A 26961-nucleotide genomic window follows, 5' to 3' on the forward strand; every position below is an offset into this window, starting at 1 on the left:
TTATTATTAGATTTTTAAGTTGTTTACATATCTAGAATTTTTTTAAGAATATAAGCTAACTTAACCTTTTCTAATGGAGGGACAATTTTCCTAAAATGATTTATTGACTAATTCATCTTTTCCATACTAACATTATATGCAGTGTTTATATTAAATTTCCTTATATTTATGAATTACTAAGCTCTAAATTATATACTATTTTAAATTGCTATAGTTGTTTATCTGTAAGTGCTAATAGTACATTACTTACTATAGATTCACAATATATTTAGTTACTAGGTACAAGTCTCCCTGCTTCCAATGAACCCATGCAATTGCTCTCCCCACCATTTCCACAGTTTTTTTTTTAGAAATGATTGCACATCTATTTCCCCATAGGTTTTACAGGTTACCTGAAAAATCTTTCTGCGATTCTTACTGAATACAGCCCACACTGAAATGATAGGGGCAGGGGAAACACAAGATGAGCAAGGAACATCTTGTCTTTTTTTCGGGGGTAGGGAAGTGAGTGCAGTAAAGTAGATCTATTTATTTATTTAGTTTTAATGGAGGTACTGGGGATTGAATTCAGGATTTTGTGCATGCTAAGCATGTGCTCTACCACTGAGCTATACCCTCCACCCAGGAATGTCATGTCATGCCAGAAAGTAAGAAACCAAAGAATGGAGACATGTCATAGGGACTTAGTTCCCAAAGGCAATGCTGGGAAATTTTGAGCAACAAAATGAATAGCATAGTATTGAATTAAACTCAAAGTGTAAAATAAATGTATATGAGCCCACCCAGATATAAAGGATAAATAATTAAATGGACAAACCTTTCTTACATAATCATTTCAAACAATATATGTAGACATGTCCCCCTCCAGAAGTTGATTTTCTATTATTCTCAAGAAAAACGGCATTTTAGGAGGCAATTAACTTAGCTGGACTCAAACAGAAACTGTTCTTTGAGGTCAATTTGAATCAGGATTCTGTTATTTTATCCTTAGGTGGGCTGTTGGGAGTCTCCCTACATGTGTGGTTCAGAATTCATCCAGAGATTTGGGCAGAGTTTATATTAAAAATTGGGGGCTTTCCTTCCAGCTCTGTACTTTTTAGGATCCTCCATCTCCCATTACATTCTAGCAACTGTGGTTTCCTGAACCTTGACCTTTGGTTCTGCAAGGCCAGAAAAAAGTGACTGAGGGTTTTCTATTGGAGTGTCTGTCACCATGCATTGTGTCTGTGGTTTGTCCTCAGGCTGAAAACTGCAGACAAGGGTAACACCCTGAATCATTCCCCTGTCCGAGCATCAATACCCGTCTGAAATCTGTTTGTATTTGTTCATTCTCTAGTGCCTTCAGATGGTCTTTACTTCTTACTAATTTTGTACAAATGTATAGTTATTTAGGTCACTCATACTGGAACCAGTATGATTAATATATATTTGTCAATAAAGTTTTAATTTTAGAATAGTTTTAGACATACAACGAAGTTGCAAAGAAACTACAGAAAGTTCCCATATACCCCATCCCAGTTTTCCCTGTTGTTAACTTCTCATATTAAAATGCTGCATTTGTCACGATTAAGAAGCCAGTGTTGGTATGCTGCTATTAACTAAATTCCAAAGTGTACCACTATTTCACATACTCATTTAACAAATTTTTTTCTGTTCTAGGATTCAAGCCAGGATCCCATATTGCATTTAGTCATTGTATCTTCTTAGTTCCCATCAATATTTTACAGTTTCTCAGTTTTTCCTTGTTTTTCATTCTCTTGGTAATTTTGAGCAGTACTGGTCAAATATTTTGCAGAATGTCCCTCAATCTGGATTTTGTGTGATGTTTTCCTCATGGCTATACTGGGGTTACAGATTTGGGGGAAAAATACCACAGAAGGAAAATGCTCTTTTCATCACATTATTTTTAGGGGTTCATACCTTTGACATGCTTATTACTGGTGATGTTATACTTGGTCACATGCCCAAGCTTTCTCCACTGTAAAAGATGTCCCTTTCCATATGTTAGTCTTTGGAAGTAAGTCTCTAAGTGCAGCCCACACTCAGGGAGAGAAGAGGGAAGGAAATTAAGCCTCACCTTGGGTTTGGGGATGGGGGTAGGAATCTACATAAATTATTTGGAATTTTTCTATAAATAAAGTTTGTCTCTTCTCCTACATTAATATCTCTTCAATCATTTAGTTGTATCATATGGATTTATGTATATTCATTTTATGTTTTAGGTTATAATCCAATAATATTTTGTTGCTCAGATTGTTCAGCTTTGGCCACCAGGAGCTCTGCCAAGTTGACTGTTATATACCCTGTGACATGCTTCCATCCTTTTCTTGTTTTTAATTTCTGACACTACCTTATCTGTGAAATGAGCTATTAAAAATCTTAAAACTTTTAATAAATTATACAGGTTGTCAGGAATAAATGACTTAATACATGTGAATACAAAGAAAAGTCACTGTCACACAGTAATCCCTCATTAAACATTAACTATTATTAAAGACGTATGTCTACTTCATAGCTAATATTTGCTGAATCATCATTTTCATCTCATTTTTAGTTGTAGGATAGCTCCTCTAGTGCATCCAGTAACCCACCGTTTACATGTCCCACAAGGTTAATTCTATTTTACCTCGCCAACGTGGATTTTAATTGTATTCCTGCATTTTGTGTTTCATTGCAATCTGTCATTTTCTCATCCATATTCCTTTTTACCTTTATTGATGCTCTTCTTTAGTTTCACAAAAATATTATGTGCTGGCATTCTTTTGAAGATGCCAGGAGACTTCTATATATTTTTTTGCTCATACCTAAAATAAATAATGTTCAGGTTCTGCTATTCTTCCAAGCTGCCAGAATGATATATTTCCCTTATCCTGCAGTATTTTCTTTCCATAGGTCCCATAATACTTTTACTGCTGCTAAATTATCCCGGACTCATTTTCAGTCACGATGTATACTTACTGATCATTTCGATCTTCTTGATCTCACTAGCTGGATTAACACCTGCAGGGCTAGTGGATGTACACTGGTTCTAGCCCAATTTCTCATGCCTAGCAAATATTTGTCTCTTGTGGTTGTCCTAGGTTAAAGTGGGCTACATTTGGCTGGAAGCCTTCAGTAATAGTAAAAACTACAATTGCCAACGGGCATTGCTTTTGAAATCTTTTCAATCTCAACTGCTGCTTTTATTCTTTAACACACATGATATGATAAATCAATCCCCTCAATTCTTCCTTAATTCCCTGCTCTTTCATTGACTGACTTCGCACTTTCAGATGGATGTAGAATGGAGAGTATTAATGAACCAGAGGGTTTGAGGTAGAGGGAAGAGTGAGTGATAATAATATACGAGTCTCAAAAAGCTGTACCTGTAGAATAAGGGGGATCATGTTTGCTTTTCTGTTGAGTCCATTGGGGAGGTGGGCAGCAGGGAAGGTGTGTGGTAAAGAGTGTCCCCATATTAAAGTTTAGGGTCTGGGTTTGCCCTGCTCAGTGACTTCGGTACTAGATATTATTACAGTGCAAGTTTCTAAGTTTACTATTATTTGTCACATGAAGAATTATTGTTACCATAGTATTGTTGCCAGAGAACTAATATTTCCATTTCATATTTGAAGATTATAATAACCTCAAAATAATGTGGAAAAGTCCAATTAAAAATCAATGAAGACCATGTTAGACATGGTACATAGACATTTGGGGATGATCAATAATACAGCATAGAGAAGAGATATTAAGACACAAAAATACATATATATTTCAATGCTTTAAACTAGTATATAATACTTAAACTAGTACACATATAATACTTAAACTAAAAACTGCAATCTCTTCCCTTTTTGTCACAGGATTACTTTAGTGATAAGTTAATGCAAAAACTTTAATGAAAAAAATATTTTGCAGGGCGAGGAAACCATTTTTCTGAAGGCCTTTATATTATGTAGTTAGCAACTCACTGCACTTACTTATTTGGTTAAACAGGTAACTGTGTTACCGTTAATGTGAACAATGTTATAAATGTTTAGTTCATTCCTAGTCTATGCCAGGTACTGCACTAGACACAGTTGTCTAGAAAGCAGCTCTCCAGAAAGTTACATTTGATTAATATATTATTTCATTCTATTGTGCAGATAAAGTCATAATCTTGTTCTGGTAAAGTCCTCCTTTGGCAGGAAAAAAAATATATCCTAATGCTCGTCTCTGTTGTACTACTAAGGTCTTAAAAGAAATGCTCTTATTAAAATGCAGAATGACTCCTTCCAATGTAATGATAACATCAGCAAATTTCAGAAGCACTGGGGCAGCTAAAGCTAGAGAACTGATTAACTCTCTTACAAAGTGGTTCTAATTCAACTAATTAGATGTTGAACGGATGTTAAAGTTCAGCTCCAGTGATTCATTATTTTCTTCAGGAGCTCTACCTATCTCATTTAAAGTTCGTAAAACTTAAAACGGTCCATATGAATACCTATAAACATGAGGTCTCTTTGTGCAGGAAAATCTATCTATAATAACTCTAATGTACATGCAGGAAGCTCTCTGCTATATTCAAAGCTTAGTAAGCAACTCAGGCAGACCTGTGATCTTTGCCATTAATTTATTGTCATTTGGAGAGGCCATTCTCACTGCCATTTATCATTAAACACCAGGATCTTGACCCACATTAAACTGTGACTTGAAAATAGAGAAAGCACGCAGCACTCTGCATGGATGAAGGACTCTGGAGAATCGACTTCCAAGTTTCTACACTAAAAAATGTCTTTGGGTTAGTAATCATTAGGAGATAGGAAAGCAGATTCAACCTTCTCACTGTTTCTATTTCTAGTTGTGTATTTCTCACCTCCTTACCCTGGTAGAATCCTACAATAAAGTGTTTCCACATTCAGATATTTTAATATCAATTATCTTTGGTCATGGAAGAAAACAGGTATCAGTTACAGTTTCATTATTAATAATAATACATTAATAATAATAAACTGTTTAAATGCATATTTCTTACGTGCCAGGGAATGTCCTAAGCCTTTTAGTCATTTTTATTCATTTAAACCTATGTTACTCTCTTCTGTGGGTGTTATTATCCTTGTTTACATAAGAATAAACTGAAAAATCAGAGTCTAATAGCATAAGTGAAGGAAAAGTATGTGAAGGAACAGAATCAAGTCTAAGTGGTTCTACCACGAGTCCCTCCTTTTTATGACTTATTGTCACAGCTTAGAGTTAAACACTGGGAAAAGAATAAAGAAATATGGACTGGAAGTCTAAGGGCAAACACCTATACTAAGGTGGAGGTGTCCAGGCCTTTCCTATTAGGAGTTCATATAAAATTGCCAGGAGCACTGGCTGTGTATTTAAATAATGGAATCAATTTTGCATGTTTCTCCTGTTGCCATCCCCTGTTCCAAGCTTGCTTACTTCTTTAGATTTTCCTTTGGGTTCTTGCCTCTTTTTATATTGTGCACGTCTCACCACACTTCTGAAAAACACTCTCATTTACTCTTCATTCCCAGGGCTGATATGAGCAGCCCCCGCTGCTGTTAACAGTACTTCCTATCTTCTCTTCATATATTTGTTGATTAATATGATTCATTTATTTGCATGGTTTAAACTAAACTGCTATAACAAAGAGATTTCCAAAAACACAATGACTGAGGGAAGATGGAAGTCTAAAGAATGACTCTCATCCCTGACACATAGTTTCTTTCTCTGAGTTTATTTATTTCTTGGAGATCAGAAAAGGGAAAGAGGAAGTGGAGGGCAAGCAGCTTTCACTTTAAAAATGTGATCCAGTAATGAACATACCACTTTTTCTCCTGCACTGAAAACGGATTGTGAAGGACCTTGGGGATTACAGTTTCTAATTGCTAATACTATCTGGGTGCATCTCAGAAGGAGTCAGGGTCTTATTTCTAAATTGAGTAAGTGAAGAATGAATACTGGTATCAATAAACCATCCCATCCACAAGATTCAAAGACTTCAGTTGCAGGTCAGAAACATACTTTGCCTTTGGATTTTATCATCCCATGACATTCCCAGTTATGCATGTCTCTTATCTAGTTTGCTTAGATGACATGTTCCTGAATCAAAGAAAGGATAATTATTAAAAGTTCAAGAAAAATCACGACACTCAGCAACGTTTAAGCTGAACAGAGTCAGAAGCCAATGTAATGGTCATAGCTGGACAAAATATCAGGCCAGGAAAAACACAGATCCACTCAGGCAGAACAATCTGGTTGTTCAGTGTTTCTATACTTTAAAAAGAAAGGCTGCCCAACAATCTGGCCCACAGAGTTATTTGTAGTTTAGCTGATTGTTCTGACCTCACTTTTTTCTTACAAATTTCGTATTTGGAAGACAGACTACATCAGGCTGTGAAATTACATAGCACCAGAGAGCCAATATGGCTGATTACAAAATAATGCTAATGACCAAAAATAACAATTGTAGTCCTTTATTATAATGAACTTCTTTTTTCCAGGGGCTTTGCCACAGAAATTATTCACATGCTGTCTCAGTGGAGTTGTTTCCAGATAGTTGTGGATCCTACTTTCTCTTTTCTGGTTTTAAAAGACCCGTTTCAATGTCATAACCTAATCTGAACACAATAATCTCGATGGGAAATCAACGGAAAATACTACGTTTCTACTTGCACAACAGGTTTTGTTTGTTTTTAGCAGCCATGTCAAGGCCACTATTGAACCACATAAGGTATATGCCAATTAAAATTCTCATGAGGGCTGCAAGAAGGATAGCGGAGTAGCAAGACCCTGAGCTCACCTCCTTGCCCAAGGGCACTAAGGTTACAACTATTTACAGAGCAGCTATCTGTGAGAATGACTTCAAGACTAGCAGAAAAGATTTCCCGCAACTAAAGATATAAAGAAGGAACCATAATGAGACAGGTGGTGGGGACAAAGACATGGTATAGTGAAGACCCACACCCCTGGGTAGGCAACCCACACACGAGAGGATAATCACAACTGCAGAGGTTCTCTTCAAGGAGTAAGGGGTCCAAGCTCTCCATCAGGCTTTATCCAGTGATATTTATCCCAGGGATGAAGATACATCAGTATTTGCAAATTAATCAATGTGATACACCATATTGATCAATTGAAGAATAAAAACCACATGATCATCTCAACAGATGCAGAAAAAGCTTTTGACAAAATTCAACATTCATTGATGCTAAAAACTGAACAATGTGGGTACAGAGACTGTATCTCAGCAATAATAAAGGCCATATATGACAAATCCAGAGCCAGTATCATACTCAACAGTGAAAATCTGAAAGCACTTCCTCTAAGATCAGGAACAAGACAAGGATACCCACTCTCACCACTGTTAGTCAATATGTTGCTCAAATTCCTAGCCACAGCAATCAGACAAGAGAAGAAATAAAAGGAATCCAAATTGGAAAGGAAAAAAATAGAACTGTTACTGCTTCCACATGACAAGATACTATATACAGAAATCTTACATGGCATTCTGAAGCCAGAACAGCCCTTCAGAATTGTCTCAACTTGGGACAAAGAGTCCAGTCCTTTATACAACTTATCAACCAGACTCACTGGATGGGGCCTGTCCTGGAAAGAGGGTGTGATTTTGGAGAGGTGGCTCTCTTTAGCTAAGGGCAATTTCTTGAGATCAGACAGTTGACATCTGTCAACTTTCCTTCCATAGGGGTTGAAAGGGAGAATGAGCCCTTCAATATTGAAGAAGGGTCTAAATCAGCTCCACATCACTGATGATTTCAAATGTTACTTAACCAGTATGGGACAGAGATTCTAAGTCAAGTTTGCTTGTCTGTTTTTATTATTATTATTATTATTATTATTATTATTATTATTATTATTATTATTATTATTATTATTATTATTATGCTGTTGTTGTCTTAACTCTAAAGCCTTTGGTTTCTATTACAACAAAGTTTTATTTGCTATTCTACACATAGTATTAAAAAATGTCAAAATGTTGTCCAAGGGCAGTTATACTGTATATATCTATGATCATTACTTAAGTGCAGTTTTTATTCCACTATTTTCACCTGAAGGTGATATTTTTCAACATATTCTTTTAAAAATAGTTGCCCTTGTTTTGCTCTTTGGTATATTTTGGAAGTTGAGATTGTAGAACATTGTTATCATGTTTGCATGATGACTACAGGTAGGTAATTCTGTGAATTATGTTTTAAAAACTGCTAAAGAGATTATAGTTTCTCTGTGGACATAATCAAAGCAAATCAATGATTTTCTAGTCACTCTGTTTTTTTTAAAACTATAATTGCACATCAATGAACAATTGATTAGATTCATATAAGATCACTTTGATTTGGTTATTGGATTGACTAAAATAACACGGTTAACCTAGAATTCCATAACTCCCATACCAATCTGTTACTCTGAGGGATACACAGAGTGAAGCAGTATTACTTCTGAAAGGGTAGGACCAAGCCTTCTTACCTGTGACTCAAGAAAATACAGCACTCACAACCATCGCTTAACCAGGATCAGGCCCAAGAATGAGCGGAAGAAACTAAGTTTGGTCTTTTTTAATCTCTTAACTAATAGGTCACATGAAACTACACTTGCTCTGAGATATTTCTGTTTCTCTGACTTTTCAATAGTACTTAATTTGAAGTGTTTTCCTGAATAACAGTTTACTTTTCTTTATTACCAACACACAAATCCCTGAACTGTCTCTATGATTGTTTTGAATACCATTATTTACTTGCATTTCAGTGGCCAAAGGAATTTCAAATTACTTAAGAGAACCAAACAAAATGTTTGCAATTTACTATATTTAGAACATAAGCTTGTAAATTGTTTCTGTAAAGAGCCATATAGTAAATATTTTCAGCTTTGTGGGCTGTTTAGTCTCAGGTGCATAGACCTACTTCTGCTGCAGTAGCAAGAAACCAGTCATAAATAATGCCTAAATGAATGGGTGTGGCTGTGTTCCAATAAAACTTTATTTACAAAAATAAGATTCAAGTCAGATTTGACCCATGGACTACAGTTCACCCATAGGCCAGGATGTGCCAACCCTTGAGTTATATACAATGCCAATGAACAGAGCCAGGTGAAAAGTGAGTCATTCCACCAATTAAATTTTGATGCTTGAAATTACTCAACACATGGACTGAATATCCATAGTTTAAATCTCACAGACATTATAAGCAGAGCCACCCAATCAACCACAGTAGGAGAAAAATGTAGGCAAATCAAATCTTTTGACCTTCTACATGTCCCTACAAAATTCAGCACTAAATTCCACTATAACAAAAATTAAGCTCTAGACACTGTTCGAGACACAAGGGCCTAAAGATAAAGATACACATTTCTTTGTAGGATTTTAATGCCACATCATTATATATTTATTTTTGAGCATGTCTAAAATCAAGTTAAGAACCCAATTTTCATCATTTTATCTTCTTCCCCAGGTAAGTAGTTTTTTTTTTCCTTTGGGGGTCATATTTTTGGAAACATAAATTTGTTAAATGTAGCTGTGTTAATTTTTTACTGTGAAAATCATTTCCTTTAATAACTGATCAGCTTTGGATGGGTTTTTTTCTCTACATAATTGGCTGATCTATCAGATCTGAGAATTCAAGAATATTGTTACCTCTTTCTAAAGAAGTCACATGCTGATCTATCATTTCTCTTGTTGAAAAATGTGGGGATTGCTTTTAAGATGTAACGGTTCTCAGATTTATTCATTATTATATTTAATTTCATATTTTTGGCACATCAAATTCCAAACTAATGTTTTATGCTGCTTCACACACAACTTGCAGTTCAATTGATGCCGTCAGTATATCATTTCTCTCATCTGCTAAGTGTATCTCAGAATGTTATATGACTTTTCTCCAGATCTCTGAAATCATCACTGTAGTTTATGTGAAGCATGAAATTTATCCATTTTTGACGAGCTCACCTCTGGAATGTAAAATTTGCTGCTAGACAGCAAAGTCTGAGACAAAATTTTATCTGACAGTTAACCGTGCAATGTATCCCATCCTTATGCTTTACAGATTTTTTTGTTTGTTTCTGCTTCTAAGCATAATAGGTTTTATATATATATAAATATTTTATAGGTTTTATATATATATATATATATATATATATATAAATATATATATATATAAATCATTACTACCTCTCTACTGTTGCATTCAGTCTACATCATGATTAGGGAACGCCAATTATGACACTTAAAATAATTAATAGAATGATTGATCAATGTCTCACCCTCAACCCTGTACCTGTGCATTATACCTAGATCTCCTGGGATTTTACTTAATAGAAATTCCAGAATTTACATGTAATTCTTTTTTCTTACAGGACCTCAAAGATTTTTTTCATATTCAGCAATGTAAAACTCCATGTATGTTTGGTAGGGGCTGGAAGAGCAATATTATACACTCCCTTCTGAGAATAAACTATTTAGACAACATCAATTGATTAATCCAGGAAAATTTTTTGAAACAAGTGGATTTTCAAAATTGGACATCACTGTTTTCCCTGAGACTGGAAATTTAACATGACACAGAAGATAGCTACAGAAAATAATTCAAGTTTGCATATTTGTTTAGGAGAGTTCTGGGGACACTCAATGAAGCACACTGAGAGTCTGGGCTAGTAGGTTTGCCCTCAGTGAGGTAAATCCATGGCAGCTCTTAAAATGAGCTGTCCTTGTCATCATTAGAGGCCAGACCCTGAGGAGAACCTATCCACTGGCTCTAGAATTTTGGGTGCTTTTTTGCTGAAAGAGATGCAAGTGACACAAAAACAGTGTTTCTGGAATGAAAGTTCAACATTTTCCACATAGTGAAGTTATTTTGTATGTGTGTATGTGTCTGTGTGGTGCAGAATAAAGGGATGAGCTAGAGTGAATTTTTTCATTTATTTGGTATTATCTGTTCAGAAAAGCTTCTCCCTCTTTTTGTGAACTATTCAGGTAGCATTATTAGTGTCTGGCAGTCACCGATGCTTCTTTCTTGTTCAAAAGAATAGTTATGTAACTCATGTTGAACAAATCATGCTCTCTCTCCTCATGGTAATGATGATTTTTCCAAAGACTGGGAACCAAAATTGGTGGGAAAAAAAAAATTGAGGGGAGGGGGATTAAAAACTCAAGCTGAATGTCCATTTTTCTTATTACATCTTTTGTCAGATGCCATACAAATATACTGACACGCAGAATAAAGCTAACTAGAGAAACAAGTAGGGATAAGAAAAAAGACAAAACTAGAAGGAAAGACAGATTTTTTTCTTAAAATCTATCAGTATTAGTTTCCTAGAGCTGCCACAAACGGGGTGGCATAAACCAAGAGAAACTTTTTCTCTTACAGTCTAGGACCCAAAAGTTCAAAAGCAAGGTGTCATCAGGCCCACACTCTCTGGACGCTCTACAGGAAAACCCATTCCTTGCCTCTTCTAGCTTCTGATGGCTGCTGGCATTCCTTGACCAGTGAACACCTCATTCTTACCCCTGAAGCTGTGGTCACATTACCTCCTTCTCTTCCCTTGGGCTCCCTTGGGTGTTTCTCAGTCTAATCTCTCTATCTTTTATAAGACTACATGTGATTGCATTTAGAGCTCACCTAGGAAATCCAGGATAAACTCCTCCTCTCAAGATATTAAACTTAATCACACCTTAAAATACCCTTTCTTCCCCCAAATACAGTAACTTATATGAGTTTCTGAGGATTCAGGACGTGGACATATTTATTTAGGGCGCTCCATCCAGCCCAGTGCACTATTTTTCCAAGGCTGGTTATGCAACCAGAACTTTCTCTTTCTTACCCCCTTAAACATTTTTATTACTTATCAAATTAGTTAAAATTGTATTTCTGATACTAACATCATATTAGTTTTTCATGTTTCAAAAGTAAAATGGTGAAATAATAATTGTATCTAGTTTTCTATCCTGTTTTGCTGGCTCTGTATAATTAGTAAAACTTATTGATGGTCAATTTGTCAGTTCAAAATCAAGGGTCTTAAATATATGCATTCTATCTGACCAATTATTTTCACTTATTGAATTATTCTTACAAGTCTGCTTAAAGATGCACACAAATATTTAGTAGTATGTATAATGGAAAATAAGTTAGTATTTCATCAGTAGAAAATTAGACTTCATCACTACTAGTTTAGAAGACTGGGTATATTAAATGTCTCTCCTAATTAAAACAACTAAAAATGTTAGATGTATTTTTAACTCTATTTTAAAATACATCCCTAAACTAGCAAGGAAAGAAACAATTCTCAGAGGTCAACTTCTAAGTGAAAGTTAGAATCCACAGGTATAAGTAAAGGAGTGAAGCTGCATTTGCCCTGTGGACATTTTTCAATTCCAAGAAACTTTAACTTTGATTTTCATGGCTTTGCAGCCCATGAGACATAAGATACAGAGGTGTCTAGTAGAAAATGATCTTCATAGAACTGGGATCACAATGGTCTAATCTCTCAGTTTTCTGGGTGAAGCAAAAATTCCATCAACCTCCATACCCACATACAATATACCCTTAGACGAGGAAAAAGGGAAACAAGATAAAGCTCAAGAAAAACCTTGAGTTTTGATCCTCGATAGAAAGAGAAAGAATTATTTCTCATAGTTTCCCCTCCCAGATTCGTACTATGCAGGTGGCCTGAAAGAGGTTAGGCCAAGCATTTGGCCTGAAGAAGCCCAATGTCTTATGTTCTTGGGTACTTGATAGAAAAACAGTGCAAATCTTTATAGAGTAACCTACCCTCAAAAGAAGTCCCAAAGTTTTGCCTCCTTTAAAACTCCAAATAATGTGAGTTTAATGATTGATTAGAAAATGAGTTAAGAAACAAAGCACAAATGGGTCTAAGTAGGAAAAACAAACAAAAATGAATTCCCTCAGGCACAGAGTATAAGCATATTTATTCAATGTAGAAATAAATAATGAGAAATTTTATATATATACCCAAATAGAATAATAAATCTTTTAGAAATTAAAATGGCTGAAACTGAAAACTCAGTAAATATGTAAATAAAGGATTGAATCTAGGAATTTCAATTAACTTCCTCGAGTCAATTTATTGATCTATGCAATTAAAATACTTATGATTGATAACTCAGGTTGTATAAATCTGATAAATGTATGTGAAAGCATTACAGAAGAAAAGCACTATTTCAATTCAATTCCATATCTATATGTTAGCCTATTACCTGTAAGCTTCCCATTACCTCTCATTTTGTGTAGACCAGTATTTTACTCTGTTGGTCCTCAGAAAGATACAAGACAGCCAAATAACAGGAACAAACTCAAAGGTCCTGGGCATCAGACAGGAGACTTGAAAAAGTATATGATTAATCTTAGCTACTCAGAATAATTCTGAGAAAAGTACTAAGAACCCTGAACTCACTACTCTTAATACAGAGCAGGGAAAGGGATAGGGAGATCACAGTGGATCTTTCCAGGCAGAAAGGGACTGGGGCAACTGCAAAGTATTCCTTCCTGATCCGGTAATGTGCAGTGAGCGGATGACATGGATTCCAAGGGGAATGAACTGCAATTGTGAAGAAGGCTTTAAATGGGGACAAGGGTCCATAAATAAATATAAGATTGGAACGCAGGTGTCAACACAGATTCCAGCATGAACACATGATGACAGAGAAGACCAGACAGATCTCAATTCCACCAAATTACTTGGTGCTTTGAAAACTCCAATGTACCTTATATTCACCTTGAGCAAAGAACAGAAATGATCTTAAGTTGACTCAGATTTTATTTTTTCCGGGAACAACAAAAGACGGACAAGACTATTAGGTTTATTTATCATTATTAAGTTTTATATTACTAGTATACCTGAATTTATGGCTCAAGAGTCATATTTACCATATATTCAGTATTCATTAAGTATTTACTACATTCACAACAGTGAGTGTTCAGACACTATACAAGAATCTAGTGATTTAATGACAAGCAACTCAGAGAGTGTACCTTCAAGGATTTTAAAGTCTAATAGGAAAGCAAACATTATCCACTCAAGGAATTTTATTTAATATTGGAAAAATGTACATATCAATTCATTACACCTTTACAAGTCTAGTATCTTACTCATCTATTCAGCTCACATTTGACATATTTTTCATGCATCTCATGCATTGCATAAGAATCTCTGCCATTAAAAATCATTTATATATTGAAAAGCTTTCAGTAAACTACAAAGGAAAAAAAATGTCCAGTGATTGCTTCAGCATCAGCAGTTTTTCAGAGGTCAGCTACCTATATTAAATGCTTAAATATTTATATTAAATAATAAATATTTAAAGGCTACAATCAAGTTCAAAGTTTTCCATGAAATAGAACCTAGAATGAGACTTCAACACAGATACACAGAGCAGTGTTTCTAGCTCAATGGAGTTTTACTGAATTCTTCAATATATGTTCTTAGTTATATTTGCATATATGAATAAAAAAATTGGACAAGCCAAAAACTCATGTAGGTAGGTGAATAACCAAATAATTTGTATGTCATTAAGCATTGCTATCAAGGAAACTACAATTATCAAATATTAAGATTAAATATTTTTCAAAAATATTCTGATACTGTTCATGTAACAGTGAACAGCCAACATATAAAATTTAAGAAAGTTAAGTTTAACATTTGATGAGGGTGAAATCTGAGGACCAGAGAAATTTTTACATGGTTAGTATACTTGGTCTTGCTTAGAAATAGTTTATCTTCTTCCCTTATTTCAGTTATTAATGCATTTATTCTTTTTTCCAACATATATTTCAATATTCTAGTTATTTGTCCTTGTTTTTTTTCCCTTTAGATAGAAAAACATAAAAGTCTTAATCATGTATCTTTTTATTTATCATGTACTCCCTATAATGAAAGTCAACAAGTTAGCTTATTGATGCTGTACTCCTCCTCCTCATTCCTTTATTTTCAATGTATTATAGTTAAATCATCATTTTTCTTCATATGCTTTCCAACATTTGTAAGTTTAAGTAGCACTGCTAAATCTTTATTTCTCAGTTAATTATCTTTCTAATCTTTTGTCTCCACTCTATAAGATAAGGCTAATAGAGTGGCTCCTACTCTAATTTTTCTAAATCTTCTCATTTTCTAATCCTTCCATCTAAGTATTACCAAAATTGTCAATATTATTGATAAATTATTCTTGTCATGTAAGTATAAATCTAACAGTTAGACTGGTTCTGGCCACATATAGTAGGGGAGAAAACCCCATTATATTGGATTAAATAAAACAGAAGTGGATTTATTTTTCTTTATCAAAGAACCCTGGAAGGAGAGAGTACAGTTGTCCCTCAGTATCAGTGGGGTTTGGTTCCAGGACCCTTGTGGATACCAGAATCTGCAGATGCTCAAGTCCCTTATATAAAATGATGTAGTCTATCACATATAACCCACACACAGCCTCCCACATACAACTGGCCCTCCTTAGCCATGGGTTCTTCATCTGTGGATTCAACCAACCGCAGATGGAAAATATTTGTTTTTAATTCCAGGAATTTCCAAAAAGCAACACTCAAATTTTCTGTGTGCCAGCAACTGTTTACATAGTATTTACTTTGTATGAGATATTACAAGTAACCTAGGGATAATTTAAAGATTATGGGGGAATGTGCATAGTTATAGAAGGGGTTTGAACATGCAAGAATTTTGGTATCTGAGGGCAGTCCCAAAACCAACTCTTGTGTACAGAGGGTCAACTGTACTTTAAATCATCTCTAGATTACTTATAATACCAAATAGAATGTAAATGCTATGTAAATAGTCACCAGCATGCTGCAAATTAAAGTTTTGCTTTTCGGAACTTTCTGAAATTTTTTCTTGAACATTGTCAATGTACAGTTGGTTGAATCTGTGCATGCAGAACCAGCATAAAGGGAGGGCTGGCTGTACTGTATTCAACACCAGATCATTTCTCCCCCTGGTCCCAGGCTCTTCTATTATCCTACTCTACCACTGTGGTGCACAGATGCCATCTTCAAAATCAAACATGGCCCTAAGGAACTAATGTAGTTCTAGCTATCAGGGAAGGATTTCAAGCAAAAAAAAAAAAAAAAAAAAAAAAAGCCAAAAGGAGAAAGAGATGTGACCCTCTTGTTTTTGAAGAGAATTCCTGAAGTTTCATCACATCATCCTTGCTTTCATCTTACTTCTTGGTCACATGGCCACAGTCAGGCAACTGCAGTCTGTGGTAGGCAGCCTATTTATCTAGCAAATTAGGTTCTATTAGTAATTTATTTATTTAATTTAACTTAATTTTCTCATTTATTGAACTATAGTTAACATACAGTATTATATTCATCTCAGGTGTACAACAGAATGATTCAATATTTTTACAGATTACACATCATACCAAGTTGTTATAAAATACTATCTTCTCTATGCTATACATTACATCCCAGTGATGTATCTATTTTATAACTGGCAGTTTGTACCCTTTCACCTATTTCATAAGTAATTCATTAGTAAGTAACAGTAGAGAATAAATTTGGGAGGCAAGTAACATTCCTTGATCCAACAATCATCATCAGTACCTGGTTCATTAAAAAATTTTAAAATTGGAAATCAGTAAATAACATTTTTATTATAAACTTGAAGAAATACTGTCCCATGTCATGTTAGTTTCCTAGCAATATATTTTCTTCCCTCTGATTTCAATGTCATGACTCAGTCCACTCAAAAGAGAATATTCCTAATGTCACACCAAATAGATGCTCTTATATCTAAACAACTGTCTAAAATCATACCATGTTTCAGTTTGCTTTGTATAATTTTCTTCTTAGACAAATATTTCCTGAAGTTTGGAATTATCTCCTTTGTTTTCTATTTTTGTGCCCTTACATGTCTGGGAGTAGTTTGTATTCCAAGTTTCAATTATATTAAATCTATTGATCAATGTTGAAAATTTTTGTCTTAGTTTTTTATCATTTTATTTTCTAAGACCCTCACTCTTGCTAGAACAATCTACAGTTGTCACCTAGGTTTAAAATATTTATTTCATCCTAAGACTTTTGATCTTTGGTCTTTTGAGTTGAATTCTCTGTTTCACAAGATCTGTCTTCTTTCTTGATTTTATATATTTTGTAATTTTGAAGAAGTACTTCTTCAACTAACTTCCTTTTATAATTAATATCTAAAGTTTTTCTGAGTTGTAGCATTGGTTCAAAATGTGTGTAGTATCCTGACAAATAATACAACATCATATATTATGGGTAAGCTGACATTGAACAGAATTTGGCATTGAAATTTGTTTAGTATAGATTATTCAAGACATATTTCCTCTGTCTTCTAACATCCAGTGTTTCTCAAAAGTTTATTGCCCATTTGATGTTGTTAATATGTTAGAAACCAGACTGCTTAAACAAACAAAACAAAAACAAAAACAAAGCACACATTGTCTTTTGGTATTCAACTAAGGAAATCATTTCCATTTTTTTTTTTTAAATCTATCTAATTTCCTTGCTTTTATTCTCTTAGTTGTTTCTTTGCAAAGTTCCTAGCCCTGGTGTGTTGAATCTCCTGAACTGGTATTTTATAGGTCTTATCTTTTCTTGTATAATCACTGTTTCTCTGACATCTTCATTAAAGTTCTGGGAAATAGTCTTAACTTTATTTTGCAGGCTTCCATTAATGTTTTCCAAAAAACTGTGTATTAACTATCAATTAATTTTTCTCTATCCATTTTTCTTTTTAATGCCAAAATATACTTGCAAATCTAAGTATGCTACTTGTAGAATTCTTTTACGTGCTCTTCTGTTTACCTAATCTATACATACTTGCTGTGCTACAAGACTGCCAAGTCTATATCCTTTCTATAGATTCAATGCAGTTAGAATTAATAACTTAGCTGCACTTTTGTAGAAATTGGCAAGATGTTTCGAAAATCTGTATGGAAATTCAAAAAGCAAAGAATAGGGACAATAATGTGGGAAAATAACAGAAATGAAGGATTTACATAAACAGATAATAAAAATTATTATAAGGATAAAACTTCCATTATTTGCAGCAAACATGATTATAAATGTAAAAATAATAAATAAATAAACAATATCAAATACATGTACCTAGCAAGCTTGCTGGATACAAGTTATTATTAAAATGTGTACCTAAAGACAAGTCCAAGAGTAATAAAACAGCATTATTTGTAACACAAAGATGAGAAACAACCTGATGTTTTGTCAAGAATAATACTGAGAAATAAATTGTAGTATGTTCATACAATAGGATGCTATATACATCCTGCCCATGTGGCTTTAACAGACTAGAGAATGCCCTGGTCAGTTCAATACAAATGGCCAGCTGGCTTGATTCCTTTTTAATGTATATTCCTAAAGCCGTATATTTTAAGTCTAGAATAAACAGGAAATGTATTCTTTTTTTTCTCACTCCTTCAATAAACATTTGTTGAAGACTCAATTCCAGGCACAATGGTGGCTGAAAAATCCATGTCAAATGTAGTCTATTGAAAGAGGAATATTAATCGAAAACCAGATAAATAAATGTTAAATTATGATTGGAATGAACATGACCAATGGGAAGCACACAGACATAAGAGAATTCTTGATAGGGAAATAATACAGTTAGAGTTGAGAGAAGTGTTTACTGACAAGGTCCTTATGGAGCTGAGATCTCAGAAGAATGAAAACCACTAAGGGAAACAGTGGAAGAATTGTTACAAAGAGTGTCCCCTGGCACATTTAAGAAACTCAAAGTCTAACATGACCAAAGCAGAGACAGAAATGAGCTACATTTTTTGACATGAGGATCTGAAAATTGATGGAATCCTAAATATTTAAGGTCTTATCAACCATGTGAGAGATTTTTCCACCCTAAGAATGATAAACATCCATTGAAAAAGAATAGCATGTTCTCATTTGCAATATGCAAATGAGATCAACTCTGACACACTGAAACATCTCTTTTTCCTATGATTACAAAGCAGAAGTCCAGACACCACATGGTGGTGAATACACAAAAAGTTAAATGCTACTAGCAACGAAGCCATCCTCCTGCCCCAAACACCCTCTGTGAAGGTGAGCTCTCCACCAAACTCTCCTTTCCAGAGCTGCCCTTAAAATATCTCAAACACACAGGGCAAAACACTTTTGCAAATCACAGCTCTGCTTATAACAATACACTGCTAAAACAAGTAACATTTTCTTACTTTTGACAGATAAAGAATTAAGTGCAGACTCACAGCTCAAGTCCTATGCAGCGCCCCCAACCTACTACATCTTAAGCCTAATCTTCCTCTGTCGTTCCATTTGCATATCACCAGCTGGTCGCCTGTTACACATGTTTTTGAACACAGCCCTTGCTTTTCTGTCTCTTCCTTTATTATACTATTTTCTGCTGCTAAAAGTCTCTTGCCTCTTGTTTGTGTTTTGAAATCCTATTCATTTTCAAGGTCATTCTCAAATGTCACACTCTTTATAAAACACTTTTGATTCATCCTCCACCTAATAAAACTGTACTTGCTTACTCTTGTGAATTTCCAAAGCACTAAATTGCTCCTCTCCCAGAGCAATTATCTTTTGCCCTATAACATCCCTATTTATTCTTTTGCTGTATTTCTTCCATTGGGAACAAACAGCATTTTAGTCCTCTAGCTGCTCACTAAAATGTCAGGCATACTTCATGGAAAATAGGTGTCCAGAAAAAATATTTGCATAAGAGAAACTAATTAGGAATTTGTTTATTTTCCCCTTTAGTCCTCTCCATATGTATTGCTGGTAATGAAATCTAGAATATATTCAAAGCCAAAGCATTACAGTAGGAAAAAAACACAGTGCTTCAAAAACTACATGCAAAATTAGATATATGATAAAAATCTTAGTGTTCCTTCCAATGTTCCTTATCAGAAAAAAAAGTATACACATATCTTCAAATCCTGTTAAAATCACTTACATACACTTTTACTGCCTAAGGTTGTCATATTAACATCAACAAAAGGAAGCAGCTAATCCTAACTTAAAAGTAAAGTAAAAAATTCTAAGTAAAAAGTATATGAGAGCTCAAAGTTACAAAAATGCTGAAGGCTAACACGCATTCCAAACTCATTTAAAGTAGAACCTCATTTAATATAGATAAATTTTCAATGTTCAAGCCTCATGAAAAATTCTTTGGTTGAAGTGTTGCTAACATGAAATATAGCCTTTCCTCAGTAATAATAATGAAATGACAGTGACGATGATCTACTCCAAATATGTTACTTGCCTTTATGTTAAATTAAGAGTTTAAACTTTCATCTCTTTAGATATGTTGCTTTAATAACGCAATTATTAAACTCCTGCTATGTTCAAAGCAATATATATAAAACCTTAATATATTAATATATATCACCTTAAACATAGAAGGGTGTGTGTGTATATATATACATATATATAAAATAGAATGTGCCCATGCAAGAAGGTTAAAAGAGGTTGTGTAGCTGCTCTATGGTGAGGCTGATTAAAAATCTCATTACCTGCTTAAACAATCATTTAAAGAAGATGAAAAGTAAAAAGATTAGTAAAGTTCAAATAACTAAATTGATATTTCATTAAATGAAGCAAAGTGATCAGACTTTATCTTATTCCATTTTACAGATCAAATTAAAACACCCAAGTACTGTCCTCATTGTCAGATAGTAAACCAACTAGAAAGGAAGGTTTCTTTCATCTGTATGTTTAATAATCTTTTTAGATCTATACGTAAAAATTACAGTATAAAAGGTACCTACTGAATTGAGACATTTGGAGCTTGCACTGTACTTTAAAAAGTATTTCCAGGTCTTTTTTATCCTCATGTAACCACTCAATTTCCATCCCATTATAAATGTCTTCCCTCATCCTTCACACACATCCGTTGGAAAACTATTCCTTCACTGTAAAATGTATCAAGATCAGAAACTGTACATAAATAATTGATACCATGATAGAAATATAGCATAAATGACATTCACAAGGATTATGCTCTCATGCTTGATCTAAAAACTTTGAAAAGTATTTGCCTTCAGGGTTCTTGATTATCTGAAACTATAATGCTGCACAGTTACAATGAGGAAGTGGCACATTTAAGAACTGTGAAAGATTTATTTTTGAAAATAACAGAAGGAAGAATTGTGGGCTGCTGAACTATCATATAGGAAAAAAAAAATCCATCCCACTCTTTTTGCTATTATATTGTTTGAGAAGTTGCAGTAAATCTTCACTTTGGCTACCATCCTATTTTATTTTACTATAACTATCATCCCTTTTACTATGGAATGCTTTATGGAGTACTTTAGTCCTCAGCTCTTTTGCTAAGCACTAGCACTGATAGCGTGGGATCTATCAAGCATTTTAACCAGTTTATTCTTTGCTTTCAGACCATGACGAGAAATCATTACCATGGCTTTAAAAAAAGAATATTTGGCCATCATATCCCAAGAAAAACCCTTATTTTAATCATATTTTAGAACAACTCTCTCCATTCTATCATGATGGAATTTTCTATGAGAATAAGACATCCAAAAAGCAGGTAAGGAAGTTCTTAGCTGGAGAAAGCCCCTCCCTCCTCTATCCTGGACCAGCACCAGCTGAAGAGCAGGTGTTGTAACTGACCACTTCCTGTCATTCAGGGGCTGATACTGCAGTTAAACCTCACAAGAGTCAATGAGAGGAGTACAGACAGAAATGCCCTCTACTCAGCCTCCCCTATTTCAGTTCTTCATTTTGCTCAAGATCTGTTCTTTCAAGGTGTGTTCTTTCCCAAGTGCCAGGGAAAATGTTTTGAGGGGATCCCCACGTTTTCTGACAGAAGTGACCCAAAATGTCATCTTTCATGTTCACCAGTTCAATCACAATTCTGACAAACTATAGCTATCCTTGACATCAGGAACTGTATCTCTCGTTTGTTCTTATATTTCTGGTGCCAAGAACTACGCCTGGGGCAAAATAGAAAGCCATTAAGTATCTGTTGGGTGAATAAATGAATGAATGTATATGAAGAAAATTACTAAATAACTTGAAGGTTTATTTGTATTTGTACTATCTTATAGATAAGGACCTGACGAACTTTTTCTGTAAAGAGCTAGATAGTAAATACTTAAGCCATGTGGGCTACATGGCCTCTGTGGCCTTTAAGTTCCCCTGGGCTGTGGGGCATGACTGCCTCTCAGACCCAACCTACATACTCTCTCACCACGCTATCTAGAAACAGCCCTGCCTCTGCGTCTTTGCATAGGTTGCCCTTATCCCTGGAATGCCCCTCGTCCCCCACCACCACTTTCAGTCATATCCAATGGATCATTTCCCTCTCCTTTATGACCCTATATAAATGACATTTTCCTGGACTGCCCTCTGATATTTCCTATTCCTCTCACTTGCTTTATTTTTCTCTTAGTGCTTATTTTTTGTTCATCATGCTATACATTTTTTTCTTTTTTTTAAGATCTGTCTTTATGGCTAGAATATAAGGCCCATAAGAGCAATGATTTGTCTTCACAGCTTTATTGCTAGAGTCTAGAATATAACGGACTCTCGAAAACTGGTGTTGAGTATACTTATAAGGGAATGACTAGAGGCTCCAGTCATCTGAGCTCAGTTTGCTTTTTTTTTTGCAATGACTACGACTCTGAATACGCCAGCCTGTTTCCAGAAACCCTAAGGAAGGCCAGCTGCTCCTACTCACTGGATTTCTTCACTACCTGTCAGCTTTACAAATATCTAATTATCATCAATATCTTCCTGAAGCATTGCTGCTGCTCCTTTGCCTTCCTCGGGACCTATGCAGGTTTCTATCACTCAGTACAAAATGTCATTGCAGATGTTTGTTAACTGATTTGTCTCTTCCCAGAGCCTTAAGCTCATTGAGGAGGTTTAGAAAGTAGGTAACAAACTCTAGGCAGAAGCACAGACATTTTACCCTCTAGCTAATTTCTGCTCAAAGAGATAATATATATGCTAAAGAGGCTGAATGCCGAAGTGTTCAGAGTGTTTAGAATATATAAACAAGTTAGGAGGAAAAAAGTGCGAGGGCAAAAAACAGAGAGAGAACGATTTACGTGAATTTGCACTTTTTAAAAAAACAAAGTTTACTCATTTATCCAACCATTAATCCATCAAATGTTTACTGATGGCCTATCCTGGGCTGGACAGTATTGTCAGGATGTTGAAATGTGAAGGAGACTAACCCCCTGCCACCAATCACTGTGGTACTCATACTACAACCAGAAAGACAGCCTTGTTAGAAGTATGCCCAGGCCAATCCCCCAACTTCTACTCCATCTGAAATCACTGCCCTAAAACCACTCCCTATGCCTAAGAAGAGCAGTTAAATAATGCAATCATTTATTTATTTATTTATTTTTAACCTGAATTTGACAGAAATATCTGGGGGTTGAAATATTCATAAAATAATTTTAAATCTCCAAGAATATTTAAATTTTTGATAAAGTTTTCAATTCTAGCTTATGTGTAGAAATGATGTAAAACATGGACAAGCTTAAATGGCATCTTCTGTCCTTTCTATGACCTGTTTTGCAAAAATGTGTTAATTCTTTTAACAAATATTCCTTAGGTGTCTATTATATACCAGAGATTTTTTTTTAGCATAGAGGTCCCAACAAAAGACAAAAAGAGACAGCCCCTTTGCCCTCGTGGAGGTTACTCCAGTGATTACAGGGGTGACATGAACTATGCATTTTTAGCTCATCTTCTGGGTATGAGATGCAGCACCATTCTTTACGTCCTCTCCGGGGCATCCACCTGTCTGCTGCCTGCTGACTTGAGGTGTAGTAAGCTGCCTGGCCGTTTCTCTTACAAGTACCCAGGACAGAACCCTGATGGCTGCCTGAGGAATCTTCCCTGTTCCTTCATCTGCTGCTTCTAAGCAATTGCTTTCACCATTTACACAAACCAGTCCCTGTGGAAATGTTGGTCAGTAGTTGCTTCATGTCTCAATATATGTTCAGACTTTGTGGTCTATGAATTGAAGGTCTTGTGTTCCAGATCTGTGATTAAGCAAGAATTTTGGAGCAGGAAGAAGATACATGGTCTCAGTCAGCTGTCCTGATCCAATCACACTAAAAAAGGCTTTCACTAAAGACCATATAAGTGCCTTACAAATAAATTTAGGATGAATGAAACCAATCCATAGATATAACTAAATACTATATATATATATAATATACATATATATATATATATGAATATATGCTAAACAGTACACTTTGAGTCCCTATAATTAAAGAGATAAGCTACAGATAAAAATCAGTGAATTTTGTTATGAAATTTCCATAACCATGCATCATTTTACACAGCGCATTTGTTTATCACTCTCTTCCCCCAAACATGATTTAACCAGAAATCACTCCATACTTAAGTATCACAGAAATCCTTAGTTAGGCTGCACCTAAGGAAACTCCTACTGGGGCTTCTTTTTCCTTCTCTCTCTTTCCTCCATCATTCAGGGATTCCTTCTGTGTTCTCTGCTGTTCACATCTCTCATGAATCCTGTCAGGGTAGTACTTCTCTTAAAGTCAATCTTTCTTTATACTAATTGCGGAAAATCTATTCTCTCTTTCTCAGTTGCTGAAAGTTTACAGTAAAGGTGAAAATAGTAAGAATCATCACAGTATATTCAATTAGTGATGCCTTATACTGACTAAGCATCTCGTATGCACAAATCATAACTGCAAAATATATGTGAATTTAAGTACATGCCAAGCACTGTTCTAAGTATTTTACATGTATCTTTTAATCCTTACCACAGCCACATGAATTAGGCACCTTCATTCCCTTTCACAGGTGAAATAACTGATTCAGAGAAAGGTTAAGAAATTCAGCCAGATCATAAGCTAGAAATTACCAAAGCTAAGATGCAAACCAAGGCAGTTGTCTTTAGTGTTCTTGCTCTTAACATTCTACTCTGAATCACGATATTAGGTAATATATGAGGATACAAGAGTAAGCACAACAGAGGTTCTGTACCACAGGATTTTATAATAATAGGTACGAACTATCAGTTCCTTAAAGGCTTCTCTCCTGAAGGTCTATATGCTATGCCCACTGGTCTTTATTAAAGCGTTACATGGCAAAAAAGGTGTTTGCTAACAAGAACTTGTAGTATGGTCCTTTCCAGGAGGGTTTACTAGATCAGCATTGCCCACACTGCATTTTACAGAACAGTGGCTCTGTAGGATGTTAACAAGTTAACAACAACAAAGAAATTAATGGTGAAATGATAAGCGGTGGGGTTAACATTTTACGGTAAGGAGCTCCTAAACCATGACATACAGAAGTGTACTCACAATGTCAGTTTGAGTTTGGGGACTAATTTGGAATTAAGGGTTTGAAACACTGAAGGAAAAATGACTGGCTCTAGGCCAAAAAGTAGACACAAGTTCATAATTTGAAAGAAAGAATAGAAAAAAAGTTAAGTATGAAGGGAAGTAAAATGACATTGTTTCTAATTAACTTGTCTTGGATACACAAAAACTTTAAGCATTCTAGGTCACTGGTCTGTTAGAATGCAGAATGTAGTAAAGCTAATACCTTTTATGGTTCCTTTTACCATGTTGCAAATTACCTTCAAGATATCAAGTCAATAGAAAACGGTTTTCATTATTTAGCAGAACTATTAGGATCACAGAATAAACAAGCTCTAAAATAAAAATTAATTTTCATTCTCATATATGTGAAAATTGAGGGAGTAACTGTCTTTAATCTGGATGGTATAACAGGCTGACAGTATTTATAAATAAAAATGGAAATTCCTTACTAGAAAATAATTATGTGACTTTTCCCCTAATATAATAAGAAAAATGTGAGGTTTAATAATAGGGCAATCATACAGCACTTAAATCCTCATAAGGATCATCTGAGAGGCTATAATTATATTACTTTAATATCTGAAAAGAAAAAAATCTGCATGTATAATGATATCAGTGTTTAAGGATATAAACTGTAATATTTCAATTCTCAAGTAGAATTTGTTGTTCATGTTCATAAATAAACATATCTGCTTGATAATATCAAAATTTTCTTCTAGCCCCTAAAATACACACATCATTTTAAATTATTTCCTTATAATCTAAGATATTAAAACACAATGCTCTCCTAATCAGGAAGATTCATGTACTGAGCTGCTAGATCCAAAATCAGATGGACAATTTACTCAGCGTGGTGATAGGGAAAAGGTCAACGAGGGATAGAGAGGAGTTGCTTTTTTTCCCAAGCTCATGTCCCACATTTCAACTCAAGACTCTTAAAAGGATTACTTACCAAGTCAGCTGCCAATACAACTTTCTCCTGGTGGAGCCTACTGTCACCAAATCAAACTTGGGTCCACTTACCTATGTGCAGTGAAGCCAATCTTCTGACGCTGGGTTGTGGTGAATGAAAATGCAGCATTTATTGCAGAGCATCAAGCAAGAAGTCCAGGAAGCCATTGTATACCAATTACCACCCGTAGAAATATATTTTGCCATGTAAACATTTGCGTAGCCATGCATTTTAATCTGCCTAGAAAAGAGAAAGGAGACAAATATGAAATAAAGAAAAATAAAAGTTCCATGGTGATGGATTTGAGTGGAAAAACTCAATTGGATTTCAGCCCATAAAAATGGACTTAGAGACAATACCATCTCAATAACATTAAGCACACAGAGTGCTGAGATCTTGATTTCCAAGTGACATTTCCCCAAAGGACACTGGCAAACAGCTGATCTCAGTTCTACGGTAGAAAAAGTACACAGGAAGCCCAGACGTGTTTAAGACAAAATAAGTCATGCCAAAAGTAGACAAAGAAACTTGAAGGCTTTCCCACTTGCCAAATTTGGAACAAACTGAACTTCAGATAAAACAATTAAAAGAATTACAACATATTAAACAACTACAACAAAATGATTTGTGGGTCCAAAATGTAATTTTTTTTTTAAAAAAAGGAATGAGAGAGAAAGAGAGAGAGAAAGGGGGAAGAGAAAGTATA

General features: G+C 34.8%; 1 long non-coding RNA gene across 1 annotated transcript in view; it reads right to left on the minus strand.

The window, feature by feature from the left end:
* The window catches only part of LOC141579843 (uncharacterized), a 148787-nt gene extending 122326 nt beyond the window's left edge, over positions 1-26461 (minus strand). Inside the window, exon 1 of the long non-coding RNA XR_012511860.1 lies at positions 26327-26461. This is a non-coding gene — a long non-coding RNA (uncharacterized LOC141579843). The remainder of the gene's footprint in view (positions 1-26326) is intronic.
* Between the last annotated feature and the right edge of the window lie 500 nt (positions 26462-26961).

This window comes from Camelus bactrianus, chromosome 15 (genome assembly GCF_048773025.1).
Source record: "Camelus bactrianus isolate YW-2024 breed Bactrian camel chromosome 15, ASM4877302v1, whole genome shotgun sequence".
NCBI lineage: Eukaryota > Metazoa > Chordata > Mammalia > Artiodactyla > Camelidae > Camelus > Camelus bactrianus.